Raw genomic sequence first — 8,917 nt, 5'->3', positions numbered from 1 at the left:
TTCCAAGCCTTGAAACTAATGCAGAGCAAAGAAATGAGCATAACGTTAACATGTCTCGTTCTCAGAGTAGCAGTAATGGTCTGCTTCTTTTTTGGGCTCTCACTCCTAAATCCTTTGGCGAACTTGGTTGGGCTGGGCTGGTGGGTCAGTGCCTTGCTGCCATGGCAATGCACTTTTGGAAGCGTGCTGCAAAGTAGGTGACAATTGTATTACCCCTGCCTCTTCCAGAAGTGGTTAAAAAGGGGACGGATAGAACCTGGGGTCTTTTTTTAACTTAAGCTCATGAAAAAAAGGAACTCGGACAACTAGACTGAATGGCACAAGGAGCAAGTTTGTAGAAGAGCCAGGAACAGAATCTGAAGTACCCAATTGTCTGTCTTGTGCCCAAATCAAGACACACTCTAGGAAGAACCATTTCAAACTATTTATTCTCCTAGCTCTGAATTAGCAAAATCATCCATGAAAATCACTGATATGCAGAAATATCCAGGAAAAAATCACAGGACTGAGAAGAATGGATTTTTGAGGATGAATTTGTGACTCAGTTTTGTTATTTCAAGTTACAGGGAACTCTTTTCTGCCCTGTGAAGATTATAGTAGGTCACTCATTGAAATTAACCTGGGAAAAAAGGACATATATAATGGTCTGCAACTTGCTGTTTGTTCTGGATAAAAAACTCTCCATCAAAAACTATATTTTTAATGCAAATGTATTCTGTACAAGTCCAGAGCGATAGAGATGGGACATTCTTCCACAAGAAAAAGAGGAGCTCGCCCAGCAGATAAAAGAACTCAGCCTTATCTTAAAACAAGAAAAATAAGGAAAGTATGTGGAAGGATTAAACCATGTGAATAAACTCTCCAGTCAAAACAAAGTTGTCCTTTTGTAAGTTATTTTGTTAAATTGAAAGACAGAGCTTATGTTGTCTTAATTCTTTTTGTTTGCTTGTTTTAAATACCAACTTCAAAGAGCATTAAATATGAAGTATGTCTTTTGATTTCAGTTACAGAATATAAACCGTACATGGAAATTAGCAAGAAGGTGGGGCTGAGGGGAAATGCAGTTTCAAACATCTAGTGTACTACAGCTTGAAACTAGAGGGTTTCTGTTTTGTTCGTATAGGTTAATGATAAACAACAGGACTCTTTTCTGCAGGTGTCTTTTTTCTTTAAGTGGAAATAACTCATATCTGGATAGGCAGTTTTCAACACAGGGGAACAATACAGACATTTCATTCTACTTACTCACTTTAGGAGTCCACCTCTATTCTGCAAAACACTCAAGCACACACTTAACTTTCAAATTTAATTGTTAGCACATACTCGTGTCTCACTGTCCTCACCATGCCCTAAGCATGTGCTGAAACATTTTGCAGAAGAAGGACAAACTTAAGCATGTGCTTAAATGATTTGTCACATTGGGACAGATTCAAATGAAATCTGTTATATGTCCCCGAAGGCTAATTTGTAGTAAACAAAAAGTTGATATTATCAACAGAAAACAGAACTAACTTAAAAACTTAGTGACGCTTTAATCTTTGGGGTGTTGTGTCAAAATAAGAGTAATTATAACAGTTATAATTGGAGAACTGCTGATGAATTCAATTTTTATTTGATGTTGAGCTTTAATCTCCAAATATGTTACCCTGTCTCCTGATAGAATATGTGCACGTGGAAAGACAATTTAGAGTATTGCCACTGGACTTTTCCATCAGAGGGCACATAAAGGATGGTAGTAATCACTCTGATTTCAAGCATCTTAATAGCCAAGTCTCAAAGACTTGAACGATCATTCATTCCACAGTCTGCATAAAGAGCAAAAAGAAATAGAAATATGACATTTGAATTATAAGACAGCCAAACAGCAAACGTGAAATAGATTCAAAACCTTATATCCACTTCTTTTTGGTGTTGTGTGAACAGATCGACAATCTGGAGTGGTTCTTGGTACAGCGACTGTGACAATTGAGTCTTGAGCATATCAATAATGGTAACTACATACTCGGCTATGAATAACAGCTCATATTTTTTAGAGGTGACAAACAAATTTGAGTGTCTTAGTATTCAAAAGAAGCATGTTTCCCAGAATCACTAATAACTTTTAAAAATGCAGATCGGTAATTATAATGCATTCATATTTGTGCTGTGCAGCCAAAGTTATATTACATTTATGCAGACAAGGTTATCAAAAAGGTATGTGAACTGACTTTTAGTGAGGGTTGGTTAAGTGCCAGACACTTATGTTCTGAAACGATTTCATTTTCATCAATATAGAGCCGTACGTCTAACTTGGGCAACCATTTCAAGAAATCTTGTCCGTCATTTAAAAGTTCACCATGCCCTATGATGGTTCTTTAATTCATAAAAGGATTGGGGAGAAAAGCTTCTACTACGAAAAGGAACTCGAGAATTTGCAAAATTCTTCCACATTCAGAGACAAGGAAGAAAAGTTCCTCCTGAGATGATAGCTGCTAATCTGCATTGTTTTTCCATTGTCATTCCACAGCTTCTACCCTCTTTCAGGTGGCTTTTAGACTTCACCATTGCAAGTGAACCGGGGATGTCAGCTAAGGATCTTTACCATGCTGCTACTCAGTGATGAAAACAATGGTAAAATCCCAGACAGAGGTCTTCACATATCTGATATTTATCACCTAGTAAGTTGAGACTTCCTACCATACAAATGCTAGCTATGTGTACACTCAAAGTTAGCCTTCAGGATTTGAAAGAAAAAAAAATATACCACTGCTGAGGAACAGTCTATCTGCAACAGCATTCACTAACTTAAATCCTGCGTACTTATTAATACTAAAGAAGAAAAATATGAAAGCAGTTTACCAGGATAGCATTAGATAGGAGAGGGGCTGTGACATGTATTAGTCTTTGAGGTTAGCTTTTTGGCTTTCATTAAAAACAGAGGAATGAGGAAACTGAAACCATTTTTTCAATGCAATTCCCTAGTTAAAATATAACTCATTAAGAGGTAAAAAATTTAAAATAATGTGCTGTTATTGCAGAAAAACATACAGTAATAAAGAAAACCCTTTGTTAAAAGTGATCCTTATTTACACTGGTTGGATCTACATAAAGGAATTGTTAGTAATTGTATGAACATGTTGCTGTACATCATTATGTTTCGGAACCAGTTTCCAAGTCAACAGAGAAAACTTTAATCACAGTCAGTTGAGTTCAGCCCAACAGAGGAGAAAAATTTCATGATTAATTCTATTGGCCCAGGCCCCGGTGCCTCAAAACATGATTAAATAGGTCCACTAACACACCATTTGCACTTATCATTGCTGAAGTCCCATCTTGCATATCCTCTAATTACTAATATTTTCAACAGTTCAAGCTAGATGACTAAATCTCTTACATGTCTTTTAAAATCTTAGCTTAGTTCTCATTCTACTTTTACTTCCTCAGAGTAAATCTTTCCCTCTCATTTTTGAGAGATTCACAGTATCTAAAATTTCTCATACTCTAAAAATTTGTTCTATTTAGTCAGTTGTGAAGAATATATTTTAATGGTACCTAATTTTCTTCTAATACCAGTGAATGCCTATACTTCTTTTTAGAATGTCATTATAGTTCATACAAAAAATGTCTAAAATACAAAAACATTATAAAATAATTTTGAGATAGCATTACATTTTGTAGTCAGTTTGCACTGTCTCATTTTCCATCCTTACACCCCAATAATCAAACTCATCAGCCCTGATTAACTTCCTCCATAGTCTTTAGCATATTTTAAATCTTCGTAATTGATTCTCATGTCTATTAAACATAAGGTCATTTTCTATATAAGGATCTTAAACCTCCATTCTTTGCTATTTTTCTGATTCAGTTCCTCTAGGATTTGAATATTTTACATAAGACGGTATTGTCTTCTCTGGGACTGATGGCCCTCTTACTTGGTAATGTTTTAGACCTCTTTTCCCTTCAAAATGCAAACTCCTTGATCATTTTCCAATTGCTTTGTTTTGATGGCGAGTTGGTTTGGTCTTCTGGAGAGCTGTCCAAAATGTGGGATGTCTGTGGGTTGCACAGGTGGGTTAGAAAAAGGTATGTGGCGGAAAAGTTACAAAAATCCCTGGGGACTAAAGTGGATCCTGATGGCAACACATGAGCTAGACCTAATGCTAGTGCTGATGCTGGAACAAAGTACTTTGAAGTCCAAAGTAGCCCTGGAACAGCTTGAAGACCAGCGATTACAAGAATGATTTACAGGCAAATTTTCTGCCCCTCTGTGCAATCTGTGCCAAACACAGCTGATGCTCTTTTCCAAGGAATCTGAGGACAGATTTCCCTAAAACAAAGATGATGTCTCTGTTTCTATCTATTGTTGGTGGACAGAGCATAATTTTCAGAGATTATTATTTAAGATCATTCAATGAATACTTCATCTAAACATCATTTGTTTGCAAAACGCTCATAGATGCTATCCGATAGTCAGAATTGAGACATATTCTTCGTTCCTTAATTGAATGGGCTCATCTTGTACAAAACACTTGCTGCTTTCACTCAAACTTACTGTTTATCGTAACTCTTTTTCCTGACGAAATGCAATTTTGGATGCCAGTCTGATATAATTATTTATGAAACCTGACTTTTAAAAAATCCAGGGTGCGCATAAGCTCAAAGGATAGCATAGCTGAATTCATGAAGGTATCAGTACGAATGTTTTCCACGTCTATTCCTTGATATATCTTAACTACTCAGCTTTTTCCCTAAATTCTATGCAATACTCTCATCCCTCTTATGCTTGAATTTTTTTTTTCAAAGTTTTTATTTAAAAAAATCCCTGACAAGTAGTATTTTCAAAAAGGAATAGCTGTTAAGTACTCAGCTTAGCTGTAGACAGTAATGTTGAAACACACTGTATTTTTAATGTCCACTTGATTTATACACCTTTCCTCAAGGACTCTACCACTTGCACAATGAATAAGCAGTGTTTCTAGCGTTTTCATTCCACTTATAATGATAAGCATGAGACAGAGGGCAAGCACTAACCAACCACAAGCAATACGATTGCTGTATAATTACCAGGTTTCTACTGCGTTTCAATCTACCTCAGATTTGCTCTCTAGAAATAGAACAGCATGATTTAAATAAACAAACGTACCCAAACAATACTAATATAAAAATAAAGAGCACATTCCCTCCACCTCATATTAGACTGATACATTGCATTAGTGAAATGAACATAACAAGTCTTTTGTTTCCTCGGTGTCTATCTTTCTACAGTTTTTGACAAGTAAGCACTATTTTAAAAAAAGAAACGTAAATATTAAGAGGTTTGGTTTTGTTTTGGGGAGCAGGAACTCATCAGATTTACTAAAACAGGATATTATCACAGATAGTACATTGCATGTGGTCTGTGCTAAAGTCTTTGAGACTGAAATGGCTGTTATAATTAAACACGACACTCGTTCATTGGAAAAAATAATGATCATGAACACAAGGGCTATGCAAAGAAGAGAATAAAAACCATGCCAGTGGTAACAGCAGAGGCAGTTAACTGAAAGACAGCAAGGCCCACCCAAAGAGAGATTTTGCAAGTGGAAGAATGACTCACAGGTTAGTTATACAACTCGAATTTGCATACTGGCCCAAAAGAAAGCGTAAGCAAGAGCGCGAGAGAGAGAGAGAGAGAGAGAGAGAGAGAGAGAGAGAGAGAGACTGGAGAAACAGTTTACAGATCTAGAAGCAAAACTAGTGCAGCTAGACCTGAAGTTAAATGACAGCTTTTATTGCACTGTATTGGAGGGAAAGGGTAATACAAAATTTCAAAATCACATGGGGCCAACCCATGGTCATTTAGAGGCCCAGAAAAGAGAGAATTAGCGGGTAGCAATTCAGTAGGACAACCCAGTGGTAGCTGCGTGGGCACAAGGAAAATACCTCCAGGATTACCAGAACAGCATGTCCAGAACAGCACGTCTGCATCCTTCGAGGGTATGTTTGTAATATGTCACTGTTTGACACAACAGGCTGCCAGATATAAGGACACAGTGTGCCCCCCCCCGCTCCAGGCTTCCTTGGGAATCTGACGTAGCTGTTTGCTCTGGCCCAGAGCAGCTCAGTGATTTTTTAACTCCAACTGGTGCATGCCTGCAAGGAGATTTCGGTCCTGTGCTTCACAGGTCGTCTTTGGACAGACCTCTGAAGAAGCAGGTGCAGTTTTGCCCCTCAAATATTTTCAGGTAAAACCCGATTAGTAGAGCTGGTAAGGAAACCGCTGTACAATAGTAAGCTGAAAATTTTCACCAACACACCCAGTATGTCAGCTTTAAGTGGAATTTATGCCTTGTGTAAAAAAGCTATTTTCTCTGTGGAGAACAAAATTTTAAACAAACAAACAAATCACACCTACTAATGAGAGTTCTTTCGCAGGGATTCTCCCGAGCTTACAGTGGCCTGATCAGTACTGTGCCCAAACATGTACCACTAAGCATTTTCAGCTGCTCCTCACTTCTTCACAGAGAATTTTTTTTGAAGCCTACTTTCATAAAAATATGGCCAAATAACAATAACATTTAATTCCTGTGGACAAAACACAGAATGTAGCGGATCTTTACCTTTACCTTTTATATGCCTTTTATTATTTTTAGGCTATTTCACAATGTAGTAATATCACTGAATGTTTTACTACTGTCATGTTACAATGAGATAAGACCTGAGATATTGCTATTTCATCCTCAGTGAAGCAGTTATCTTTCTTCTAGATTCAAGTTTCTCTTATATTTTTATTGAAATAGTTTGGCATTCCTTAACAATCGGTCTAATTCATAGCGTAAAGTAATAAGATCACTGTAAACAAAAAGAAACATGAAAATTTTAAATGTGAGAATATATTTTGGTGAATGGGGGAAAATTCTATCTTTTAATAAAGTCAGATTTCAATATGGCAATATTTCTTGTCAAATGGAAAGCTGATGTCTTGGTCAGCTGTCCACCTACGTTCATGAAAGAATGACACAGTAATTGTGTGTTACAATCCCTGACTGTGCACATGAGCGTGAGTGCAAAGAGCACTGGCTGTCTCAGCTTGACTCATGTGTAAGTTTATGCTTTTAACTTTTCTGGTCTCTAGTTTGAATTCATGCCAAATGCCAGTAGTTAGACCTAGACTTGTAGCAAGGGAGGAGAAAAAGAATACTGCTCCAGGCATCCGTTTAAGTAGGATTTGAATTGAGAGTGAATATCTATTAACACTGCTAGCTTTTCCTCATGTGGCATCATCAGGGCTCTCCAGAAAAATCATACCATGTGTGGGTCAGACTTTTTTCCCTGTTATGTCTGTAAATTGATTTTGGACAGATTTCCATGTTCTAGGCTGTATTAACTGAGATTATTCATTAAATATTTTCTGTTAATAATTCTTGGTCTCTCAATCATAGTCTATTTTGACTGGACACATTTTTCACAGGAATCCTTGATTAAATAACCATGTCTCTTGGTGTCAGGAACTTGGAGTAAGCACGATTCCAGATTAGGAATTCACCCGCCATGACTTTCCTGTGATATTTCCTTAAAAACTGGAGGAACAATAAATACACTTGTTCCTGAAAATGAATACAAGGGAATCCTTAAAAGTCAAAGCTTCCAATATTCAAACAAACAAATAGCCATGGAAAAAACAGAAGAATCCCTCTAGTTCAGACTACTTCGCTGCTTTGCTCACTTTCTGAGTTTGGAATCTCTAGCCATTACAATTTTTATTATACACAAATAATATCACATTCTGAACAGGTTTTCAAATAAAGTAAGATTTAGGAGAAAAATGATTTTTAGTTGAGCCCATGAGACGATCTGAGATGTGAAAGTACTAAAGGGTGTGTCGCATACTGTTATGTGACGTGCTGAATTTTGAAACATTTGATTTCATTACTGGGTGGTATTTTTTGGATGCTGGCATGGTTTGAAACCGGTAAAGACTTTCCAAAGGGTCATTCACTTTGGATGTCTTATCACATACTGTATTTGATTTGTAGTATAAATAATCAGGTCACAGAAGAATGATGCTAAATAATTATGCATGCCACATGAGACTAGATGATTTAAAAAGATGCTGCAGAGCAGTATTCGAGAGCGAAATGGTGGCACTGCATTCATGAATGATGCTAGGCTTGGCGATGCACTAAGGAAGCAGAAACCCTACTCTCACTGAATGGAGCGATGATTGGAATTGACCCCGATCCAAGACTAGCAGTCATGTTATCGGGAACTTTTACATAACCATATGACAGATGTAAAAGAGCAAACATGGGGTGAGTGCATTCTGAGAGCCAGGCTAAGCTGCAGCAGGAAGTGGTGCATGGCCCTTACGCTGCCTAGGATTAGACAAGATAACCTGCAGGGTGGGAGCACGTGGGGGTTGCAGTGTGCGTTTGAACTGGCTCTCTGATCTTCACTCTCCTTTCAAGCACCTCGGCACTGGAGCTCTTATTGTGTGTGTTTCCAACCAGAGGACAACTGTTCTCCGCTCCAGATTTTGAGAGCATTTTTGGATTGCTTTTCTTTGATTGTTTTTACCATAAATCACCAAAGTAGTAGGCAATCAGTCACCTGCTGTAAAATATTGCCATCTCCAGGAAGCAGTTATTCTGCACCCGGAAAGCTTTGGATCGGTGTTCTTAAAAATCTAAAAAGCAGATCCACTTGGGACCAAAAATAATTAACAACATAAAAGAGATGCTAGGAATAATTTCCCTATTATATAATGAGAAATAGTTGAAGATCTTTTACAAATAAGGATTGTTTTATAGCTAATGCAAAATTATGAGATTTCCTAAAGTGGTCCCAAACATAACACCAGTGGATGAGATTAAAATTAATAATGACTCAATTGCAACATAGAATGTGAAGCTGTATCTTGCTTTTACCTCATGTCAATAGCAAATTTATCAAGGAACAA

The sequence above is a fragment of the Struthio camelus genome, chromosome 7 (assembly GCF_040807025.1).
Source record: "Struthio camelus isolate bStrCam1 chromosome 7, bStrCam1.hap1, whole genome shotgun sequence".
Classification (NCBI taxonomy): domain Eukaryota; kingdom Metazoa; phylum Chordata; class Aves; order Struthioniformes; family Struthionidae; genus Struthio; species Struthio camelus.
This window is presented reverse-complemented; position numbering follows the sequence as displayed.